The 11,415-nt window shown below is 39.1% G+C and overlaps 1 long non-coding RNA gene across 1 annotated transcript; it reads right to left on the bottom strand.

Moving 5' to 3' along the window:
• Positions 1–938: 938 nt before the first annotated feature.
• LOC135412388 (uncharacterized) lies at positions 939–11,285 on the bottom strand. The gene is made up of 2 exons (XR_010429624.1): positions 4,179–11,285; positions 939–2,341 (listed from the first exon to the last, which is right to left on the bottom strand). It is a non-coding gene; the product is annotated as an uncharacterized LOC135412388 (long non-coding RNA).
• Between the last annotated feature and the right edge of the window lie 130 nt (positions 11,286–11,415).

The following is an 11,415-nucleotide window of genomic DNA, read 5'->3' as shown; positions in this document are numbered from 1 at the left end:
TTAATCTGAGGGTGTTTTGCAGCCGTTGTCACCACCCTTGTGAGTCACTAGAAGCACAGCCTCGATCATCAGGTGGATTTATCAGGCTTAACTTTACCCATTAAACAGGTAAGCATTTTATCAGAGGTTGCCAGGCAGACTTCCGCACTTGTCATCATCAGAGAAGGACAGGTACGTGCAGAGTGTTGCTGGTTCCCCCTGCTTTGCATTCTGCCTTGGGATGGGGTGTGCTGTCCTCTAGATAGGCCAGGCTGACCTCTGAGTGCAGGACAACTGTTTTTTAACTCTTGGCTAAGAAATTTCAACCCAAATTGATTTTACAGCACATATTCATTCTGTTACCGTTGTGAAACTCTGCTTTCTTCTAACAAACACTACTGCTCCTCTAATGGTGTAGTCTTCTCTGTTATTCAGATATATTTGAACTCCACTGTATTACAGTACCACACTGATTATCTTCTAGCCTACTTAGTAGGCATCTACAAGATGTTTGGATTTTGTCATCTTGTCTCAGGCACACAGAGCGTTTTCAGCTTTGCCCTTTCAATAATGAGTCACTCCAACTGGCATGCTCTCCTACATCTGTCACCTTGTCCTCAATCCTCCATTTTAAAGCACTCCTACAGTCTTTTTTTTTTTTTACCCTGAATGCTAGCAGACCCCTTCCCCCTCTACACTGAAAGCTGGAGTTTTCACACATTCTACATTTGTCTATATTATATTTACTGGAATTCTGGTTTATGGAAACACAGACTCTTAAACACAATACTCGAGAAGTCTGGGAAATAGAAATCTTAACTGATAAATAGGAATGTGAGTAATGTCCTCATGGGACACTTAATCATAGCAGTCCAGTTCAACAAGAGAGCAGAGAGCTGTGGTGAGTCTGTCCATCTTGCTGGACTTCATTGATACAGAACAGTTTGGTTAGAAGGAACTACAAAACAGGTTTGTGCATAATTTATTAAAAATGGAGATGTATGTTTTAAAATAAACAAACAAAATTCAAGTATTTCTCAGCGTGTACACAGTTATATTACAGAAATAAAGAAACGTGCACATTTGCACACACAAAGGTAAACCTTTTGAAATAAATGATTTATTGAAAATTATATCCTTGGTTCCAGTGCTCACTGAGGTGTGCTGTTAAGCCAAGCTAATTTCTTGTATCTGCCTCAGAAAGGCATTACCCAACTGTCACTGTGGTTTGCATGCATAGCACAGAGCAGGACACAAATCCCACGTCCACCTCCTCCAGGGAGTGCTCCCAGAAAGCTTATGCTGCCACTGCTTTCTGGCCCTGAGTTCCATTACAGATTTGTCCTGCTACTTGGCCTGTGATACGGAATCCCATGCCCATGTAAAGCCCATAAAAATGACAAAGCCTAGTGCTGCTCATGCCTCTGGTCCTTCTCCACTGTCAGCCTTACATACGTACCTAAGTGTGTGCTGGGGAGGCTGAGGCTGATGCCATTCATAAATCCAAGCTTTTGCAGAGTATTCACAATGGTTCCTCTCATTCCACTACACCAAGGGCATCTTGAACGCAAGGGAGGATTAAGCCTGGTCAAGCCAGTACTTTCCAGAGACATTACCTCTCATTTCAACCCTTACCCACCACTCCCTCCCCACCCCCTCAAAAAATGGAATTCTCCAGAAGATTAAACATGTTAGCATTTATGGCTAAGAGCAAGCAACTGAAAACTCCATGTGGAACTTCCTGTATGTGTTGTGCATGCAGAAACCCTTGGGTATTTTACACAGAAATGTTGATTATAATTATAGTACTAGAACATCTCTACTGCCAAAGCGTCTGCCTTGCACCTGCTCTCCTACCATGGAAAGAGAGCAATGAAAGAGAACAGAAGCTGCAGCAGGAAAGGGAAGAAAAATAGTAACCTCTTTAGAAAAATACCATCAGTTTTTCTTCAAACAGTTTTTTTTCTTGGCTTCAGTGTGGGAAAAAACAAGCATGGCTCTTCCACTATTTTCTTGCTCATGATATAAGCAAACTCATGAAGGGCCTCTCAGATCTACAGTTCTTTGAAGAACTGCAGTGAAAGGATGAATCCTCAGAAGACAATATTTTCTCTTTGTCTGGTTGAGCAGACACAGGTCTTGCAGTGTCAAGACAGGCTTTCCTTCCCTTCCTCCAAACGGAACATGTTTATTGGCACTGCGACATCAGCTGAGAGTTGATATCACTCCCTTGCAGTTCAAAGTAAAGTCACTGCAGGTTTCAGAGGAAGCCAGGGCAGGATTTAAAACTGTATTTCCTTTAGAGGCCACTGAATCCCTTGTACATTTCCAGCGTGCTGCCAGTCAACATGAGGGTTTTTTTCTGATAAAAGCAAAAAATGCATCAGTAAATGAAGCCCTCAGTTATCCTGCAGTTAGTACATAGCCCTGGTTTTCATATATAATGAAAATTATATATGAATACATATATTAATATATACTCTAATATATGTACACATTCAAAGAAAAATATCTGAACAAGGTGCTTAAGAATGTATATATATAAAAGTTGCTTTAACAGAACATTCACTTATTATTTGTGAAAATTATGCCTAGCACTCCATATTCATGTCCTCTGAATCCTTTCTATGTAAGTCGGTAAATAAATACACAAACAAACCCAGCATTAAATATACATGCTTCGATGTATTTAAAATATTCATTTCAGACAGAAAGGCACTTGGTGCACACGTCAAACAATTTTTTATTTTGGAGTATTTGCCAAATGCTAATGTCACAGACAATATGAAAGATCTCTTGCAGTGCTGAGATAATGAACTCCCAAGGTAATAATTTCCATTATTAGCTTTGCATTTTAGCTGGAAAACACTCTTAAAATTCTTTATGTTTTACATTTCCCCTTGATAGCAGCATCATTTTAAAAAATATATATTTTTCAAAATTTGTATTTAGGAAAATACATCTGACAAGGTTTAGATTTGCTATTTGTCACTTTCCAACTAGGTAATATATATTTGGGTAAGAATTACTTTAATATGTATTTCATATATATATATATATATATATATAAATTCCATATATAGTCATGGTATACAGATATGAGTATATGTATATTCTGGGATGGTAAGAATATCTATATTCTTCTATATAATACATGTTTTATATAAAATATATTTTCACAATATAAATATAAATATAGCTAGAGGTAGAGATAAACATAAATTCTGTGAAGGTAAGAAAATACAAACAGCAAGAATTTACAATGTCTATTATAGCCACAAAGTATTTCAATAACAACAACAAAAAACTATATAGTATGGACAGTTATTTTGGAGAAAGAACCAGCTGAAGAAATGGGAGGTAAATGTAATGGAAAAATTCAGACTATTTTTTTTTCACTCATGCTGCAGTAATGCCTAGAGGCAAGAGAGATACTTGGCTGACTAACAAAATGCTAATTATTCAGAGACTTCTGTTTCACAGAGTAAAGCCACATCAGTAACTTGGAAAGTGGTATATGTGGAATCCTTAAAGCGTACTAATGAAAAAAATCTGTCAGGAGAAAATTTAAAAGATAAGACAGGAAAAATTTTTAATAATGTGATATCACACTTATTTGCCATCCTGTCTTTCATATTGTGAATTTCATATTGTGAGTGCAGGAATGCAATGTGTGATCATAAGAATGTGGCTATAGGTTAAAGAGGAAAGAAATCAATAAAATTTTAAGCAGAAGAAGGTGATTCCAATATTGAGGATGCAGCTTTAAAAACATTGTGATAGTGTTCAAGTTCTTTAAAAATGACAAGTTCGTTCCTATCAGATAAAATTTGCTATCATCTACTTTGAAATTTTTAGCTGTGTACCATACCTGAGCATCCACATCAAATCCAAACATTGTACCTCATAGTTTTCCACTCAATATAAAATATATTGAATATTTTGATATATCTATATTTTGATAGTGATATCTTGAATATGAAGTTTGGGCCTATAAAGACATGCATAAAAGCTCTTGAGGGAAATTAAAAAGGGAAATTAAAAATCTCCAGATAAAATATACCAGAGGTGCATCTGTCTCACACTCTCAGACCAACCGTGTGTCAAAACAACATTATTAGGACTGCGATAGAGAGCACCAGAAAGTTAGAAAAGTGCCAGAACTTTGGTTGTCTACGTAACTTAAATTCAGTTTGCACCAGTATACACATTATGGCAGTCAATGGCTCCACCATCTTCTGTTTTTCCCAAGTCCCTTCCCTCTCCCGGTGCCCAGAATAGTTGATGAGAATGTATTGAATGGCTTTTCAAGATATCAGTTGTTCTCTGCACAGTCTGCACCCTCTGACGGTTTCTTGCATAGCAAAAACTTGCAGACAGTATTTCAAAATGCTGCTCTGATGGCAGGGGGGGTTGGACCTAAGTGATCTTTTAAGGTCCCTTCTATCCCAAACCATTCTATGATTCTAAGATTCTGCAGTGCCAGTAACCATGGCGGCTGAAGGCATTAACTAACAGACTTCATGGAGCCTCTAGGGACTATTGCTACCATTTTATACCCAGGTAACTAATATCAAAAAGGCTCTTTAAACCCAGCTGGCCAGTTTGAGATAATGAGGATCTCATTTTTCCATAGCTTTGAATTATATAGTACTGCATTTAAGGCATGATCCTCATAAATTTCAAGTGCAGTCAGGAGCCTCATATCTAGAAGGTGATGGGACTTTGCCAGCAGGTTTCTCAGGCTTTGCCAGAGTAGGGTCTCCAGAGGTCCATATAGGCTTTGGGAAGGTATACATTGGAGCTACAGCTCCTATACCTGGTTTTTTCCAACTCCATTCCTCTCTCCCTGTCCCTCAAATCTACTAATATTTTAGTCTTGTATCTTCCCAATTTGGCTTTTCATCTCACTTCTTATTAATCAGCCCCAAATTCTAACCTCCTCTCTTCAGACTACCTCTGGGACCAAGACATCCAGGCCCAATATCCTTCACTAGGAAGAACCTGTCTCAAGCCTTCTGACTGTTTTCCCAGTCTTTCCTCCATTTGTAGGCACTTGGAGCTCTTCCTGTCCTCAGTCCTTCGCCTGTTTTCTTACCCTGTTTAATGTTATTTCTCTCTCCCAGTCTCTCCTTCCATCCATCTTTCCCTCTTCACAGAACCTATTGCTATCTGACATCACCAATTTACTCTTTTCCAGTCCAAATTGTCCTTCCCATGCTCAATGCTTTCTTTTGCCAGCTCCTCTGTCAGTCACTCTTGCTTTGCTTCTGCAAACTTACTCCTTGGTGACTTGTCCTACTCCTTCCCTCTTCCTATTCTCTACTGCCTACTGGGGACTTGGTCCAGTCTGCTTGCTCAAACATGGTCTGCTCTTTCTACACCCTGAAGCTGCCCTTCCCCCTATCTACTGGAGACTACTCCTCCCTCAAAAAAGGACCAGAACTTTTTTATGTTGCAATATGATGTTTCTACCATTTCTCCCCCATCCCTGAAAGTGTTCAAGGCCAGGTTGGATGGGGCCCTGAGCAAACTGATCTAGTAAGTGGCATCACTGCCTATGGCAGAGGGGTTGAAACTAGATATTTAAGGTCCCTTTCAACCCAAACCATTCTATGATCCTTGAAAATGGCTCAGTGATTTGAGCTGTCTCATTTTGATTGTACTTTCCCCCCCAAACTAATTCTCCTACGACAAGAAAATTTAGCCCAAGTAAAACTTGGAAAATTATAAGCAATGGAAATTGTGATTTTTAAGGGCATCAATAAGCAGCCTTAAAAATAAGTGACACCAATATTTACTCTTGGTACCTCTGCCATTTATCTGCATCTTCATTTAAACAGGCAGACTAGCAGCCTCTACCAGCCTTGTGCTCAGTGCCACCACTAAGGAACCCTGAGATGTGAGCATGCCATGAAGAAGTGCTGAAATTCTGACATAATGGAATTGGCAGCCTTGTAACATCAGTCACAAGAAGCCGGGGGAGAACTGCAGGCTTAGGGGGTCTCTGTCAGCGCTTATCTCTGGGCGCCAGTGTGAGAGCTCTGACATCCCTGCAGTGCAGTACAAGACACTGTGTGTATTCCTCAGGGCTGGCACTGCTTATCTTTAGGACTTACATCACCTTTCTCAGGTGCTTGTTTGTCAGAGGTACAGCTCTGTTTCTTGCCATTTGTTCTTTCCTGACAGAGGTTAAATACTGCATTATATACATCACCAGATTAGTGGCATGTATCCTTTTGGAAAGTTGATGCTGTGCTGATAGCTTGGAGAGACAAGGGAAATTGAAAAACAACCACTCTGCTTCCATTACTATCTTCGTAGCCAGGAAAGCAATAAATCTGAAGAAACAGTTAATTGAATGGAACACTGTGAGAGGACAAATGACATTGCTAGGGACTGTATTACCAGAGGAGTGAGATCAGGACATTCCAGTGATTATCTTAATTTCTTCATCTCTTCTGTCAATAGCTCTTGACTTCATTTCATTTGGCTGCCTCTCACTTCCAGAGGCAAGAGGACAAATCCTGCCAGTGCCACACTGCAGCACTGTGTGCTCCAACTGCAGCAAACACTGTGACATTATGCTGCATTATGCTGAGGCAGCCAGACACTTCTGCTGAGTGCTGACATCAGTGATGTATCAGTGTTTCACTGACTCCCATTCTATTAAAAGAGCTTAACAAGGTTGGTGTTCAGCACTGATGTCTCTGTTTATCTGCATGGAATTTAAAGTGCCCATAACTCAATAGCAAGTGATACTCTAATTTTTTTGAAAGATCCCTGTAACTGGTGGCTGATTCCATTACACATTCTCAGTCCCTTGATGTGTTGCTTTCCAATGTGGATCCCTTACCATTTGCCAGCCTGGGCCTGGGAGTGGAGTGCAATGGGGGAGGGAAATGAGGAAGCCCAAGCTGCTGTGTGCAGTCACACCTTGCCACATGGACACGTGGAGGTCTCAAGTAGCTGTGTGTGTGCCACAAACACAAACCCGTTGCTCAACTCCCAGCAGATACCAACGATCACCCGACCACAAAGTTTATAACAGCATCAGGACTGGGGTAAATCTAGAAAAGCTGGAGGTTTTCAGTCTTGTTGACAGAGCAGAGTGTAAGAGCTGTGCTCTTTCAAGTGTGGCCATTCACCCCTGAATCCTCTAGCACTGTTACCAGGAGCTAGGCTGCCAATAGCAAAGAGTGCATGAAAAGATGTGCTTTTCTGGAACTGCATCCCTCCTTTTCACAAAGTTTTCCTTCCAGTATTTCAGTTTAACAGAGGAAGGGGAAGAATAATTTTCCCTATAAAATGAAAGAAGGATGTTTAATGCTATTACAGCCTAGTCAAAATCCGGAGAAACGAGGCAAAGTGAAATGGATGTGTCCATGAAAGAGCATTCCATCTTCAGGCCTCCAAACATACCCCTCTGTAGGAACCACATGGCACTTGGGCTTAAGTGGAATAACACTCTTTGAATATGTGCTACATTTTTGTGCATAAATAGGATGGAAAAAATACACTACAGCAATACGATGAGCACAGTCTTTATCAGGCAAGCAATAGTTTTATAGCCATTGGTATCATTGGTAATGTGAATAGACCAATTTGCTGATTAAGTTCTGTTCCTTTATTTTTATTTTTATTTTTTTTAATAAGAAAAGTTAATTTGTATTTATTTTATTTCTTCAGATCTAGTTTGGGTCTCATATTATTTACTAACAAAAAAAAATAATTTTGTGGAAATGTTGAATGAAACTGAGTTTCAGGTACATTAGATCTATTGAAAATACTGTATCAAGACCAAATAATGGTAAGGATAAAAGTTGGCAAAGATATCTGTGTTGATCTCTGTTCTTTACAGACTGATGCTTTACTTTCAAATTATAGCAGAAAAAATGCCATACATGTCATATCACAACTAAGAAATGCTTGAGGCTTCATAACACACCATTGCAAAGTTTTCAGTAAAGTGTTCGTAATTGCACACAGATGAACATCTACCAAAGCTATCCACATAAAGTTCCCATGCAAAATTTGCTTTTAGTGGCAAAAAAATGATCTATTTATGAGCTAACAGACCAAACCTGTAAATAAATGACATATGCATGTGCAGCCAATATCAATATGCAAATATCAGGCTTAGACTTATTTTCCAAAAATTGGTCCTGAAGTGTTGCCAAAAGTGAAAGCATCAAGATGAAGCTAGGCTGTAACATAGTCAAGATCAAATTTTTTCAGTTAATCAGTTTTCTCAGTTCAGTCTCAGTAAGCAGAGGAGCAGTTCCATGTTTGACCTTGCTTTTCTCCACTAAAATGAAGTCCTAAAAAGATCAAGCCAATCCTCTCCCTATATCAACTCATGCAATAATTTTCATACAATAATTTCATGCAATAATTTCCCTGCTTTATTAGTGAGAGCTTGTTCTGCTTTCAGAGAGGTGAATATAAAGCCATCTGAGTGTCCTCTGTCCAGATATTCCCATGTCCAAGTGTGATTAGCACTGTCTTGTCAAATTTAGCTCTAAGCCATTTGTGAACACCTTCTTTGTTTATAGTAGCACACTGAAATCTCTAAAGACCTCTGTGTTTGCTCTTCTGTGTATCCTATTAACAGTGCACTACGTTTCAAGATGTCATACTGCAGAAAGCTACAAAAGCACTTTTAATCAACCTAAACATAATCAAGTGAATTACTTTCATTCTGGATAAATACTGCTTGGTATAATTCTGACAAAACAAAATTGGGTTTTAGTTCTATTGCTGTAAATCCAGAGTGACTGCACAAGAATTTTTTGTACTGTATTTGAAATTCTTCAATTGCATCCCTATAAAAATTCAACTGTGGCTAAACAGGATTGAACCCCGTAAATGACCAGCTATCACCTGCTTGGAAAGTGGTATAAGGAAATTTTCAAAAATATATGATCTTGAGAGAAATTTTCAAGAAGCTGATAACTGGCAGAATGCCCAGATATTTTTACTATTCCACAAGAGAGTAAATAAAACTATATAACATAATATTTCAGTTTTCATTCCGGTATAAAGGAATGACTCCCAGCTGACTCCCAGCCTTGCTTTACTAAAGGCTGTCTAGTTACATAGGTGCAACCAACATCAACCTTCAACTCAGGACCTGGAGTTTTCTTAAAAAGCTGAAATTCAAAAAAGCAGGAACTAAGGCACAGAATGGGAAATATTGCTTTAGTTAGAAGAGTCAAGAACATGCATGAGGGGACTACCTCTATCAGACTTCATGTTGAATTCAGCACTATGCATTCCACTACTATATGCAAAGAACCAGTTTTAAGTGTGTCCCAGCACTCCCATTTGTCTATTTGCTCAGCAGCTGTACGTAGCCAATCTCCTCACAGAGATTTTAGCATGATGAAACTGTGGCTCTGATAGTAACTTACCAATACACTGCTACTGTTGATTTGTGCACAAACTGTAAGAGACAAAGCATCTTCTATCCCTGATTTACCAGTTTCTAGCTTGTATGTCAAGGTCAGGGGGAAGATAGCAAAATGTTAAGATTTGGGGTTGGGTTTTTTTATGGTGTCAATGAGAATAAGTTATTAATTCAATGACAGACTTTTCTATTTCTCTCAATAAACAGGACTGCACTACTGAACTGTAAAGCCAAGAAGACAGTGTGAAAATATGCAGGGGAACAACAGCTGTTAGTCATTATTTTCTCCTTATCCTTTCAACACCTCTGTTTCAATTTGCCCTCTAATGGGTAAATCACACTTTCTCCTTAGGACATTTTCTCATGTCAGGCAGGTACTAAAAAGAGTCTTGAGACAATTAAGAGTCATTGGCCAAAGACACCCTGTCTTTTGTTGTTTTTACTGTAGATATTGAAGCTAATTTTTATGCTTTATCAAACAGATAAAACTGATGTGTTCTCTTAGTCCTTTGTGATAGAGGAGATGTTTCTGCTTTCCTTCTCTAGACATTGAACCTTGCTTCTTTTTTTTCCTTATACAGCCTCTCTTACATTTCTCAAAAGAGAAATATAAAATATAAAAATTATTGCATCACTTTGTTTAGGCCAAAGAAGAATCTACCATCAGACAGCATTTAAACATTTGTTTTATGGTTTACCTCATCTGACAAGGCTTTGCAGTAGCTATACGGAAAAAGAGGAAAAATAGAAACAATTTTGCTTATGATCACATTCAGTGTAATGCACAAGCTACTTTACTCTGCACTATTCTCCATTTCTTAACTGTAAGAGGAATATTTACTGGTGTTTGAGCCATTGGTTCACTCTGAATTAATCTGACTCTATGCCACAGAGAAAACGAGGCAGGGAAAAATGCAAACAGCTACAAACATCACATGTCCTACTAAACTGGACTTTTTAACAGAAAATACATTTTCCTTTAATAACTCTGAAAGTCATAATTATCAATTTTTCCAAGCAGTCAAGTGGCAGAAACCTCCAAAGTGACAGAATATGTCCACTGATGAAGCTGGAGTATATCACAGCATGCACAAGGTTGAACGCATGCACTCTTCCAACTATTTCTCTTTCAAAGTAAGTGGCCGCTTTTCTTCAGAAAGGCAATTCAGTTTACATCTGGTTTTGACTTAAAGATATGAAAGATTACCCTGATTACATTTCCCATACAGCTTCTAATATGTAACTTTTTTACAACTGGTACTGCTACTATTAAGTGAAATGGATTGTGCAGAAGATGTTGTGGAGAAGGCACAAGTCACCTGGCAGCTATGCTTGGGCAGTGCTAAGGTACACACACTCCTTATGGCTACACTCAAAAAGGCAAAATATTGTTCCAAAGAGTGCCTCAGTCTTTGTGGTGCCTCAGTCTTAAATGGTACAATAAATTACCTGAATTTTAAGCTCTCCTTCATCATCTAGGGCAGCTCCATCCCACCAACCCTCCTAGCTTCCTCAGGGCTCATATTATTACTGTTTACCAGCTCTTACATAACTCTGTTGTTTCTGTTGCCCGTCACATGCATCACTGATTGCAATTTCAGAAAGAAAAGGGGAAACAAAAATAATAAATAAAAATAGAAACAAAAATAAGCTCCCTTGGTACCAGGGAACATGGAAATCTCAGGAGCTTGGCATAAAACCTGGCACATGTAGTGACAGCGTCTGATGCTGACAGCGGAATGAAATATTGGGACCACGTGAAAAAGAATAAAGGAAAGAACATTCCCTCCGTAAAAATACCCTATATATATATGTATATGTGTATATATGTATGTATGTAAAGAGCCACCATGCTAACTAAGAAAACAATGTAGTCTTAGGGGGAACGCGTCAGGGACCGTACCTGCGGGTGACGCGTTATTAAGGAAGGACCCCTCCAACAGATACCATGTTCCCCGCCACCCCGGGATGAGATCCCTTTGTCCGTGCCCGCTCCCGCGGTGAGCGGCTGGCGCTGCCCTCACCCG

This window comes from Pseudopipra pipra, chromosome 3 (assembly GCF_036250125.1).
Source record: "Pseudopipra pipra isolate bDixPip1 chromosome 3, bDixPip1.hap1, whole genome shotgun sequence".
NCBI lineage: Eukaryota > Metazoa > Chordata > Aves > Passeriformes > Pipridae > Pseudopipra > Pseudopipra pipra.
The sequence above is the reverse complement of the archived record's forward strand: the minus strand, read 5'-3'. Positions and strand labels throughout refer to the sequence as shown.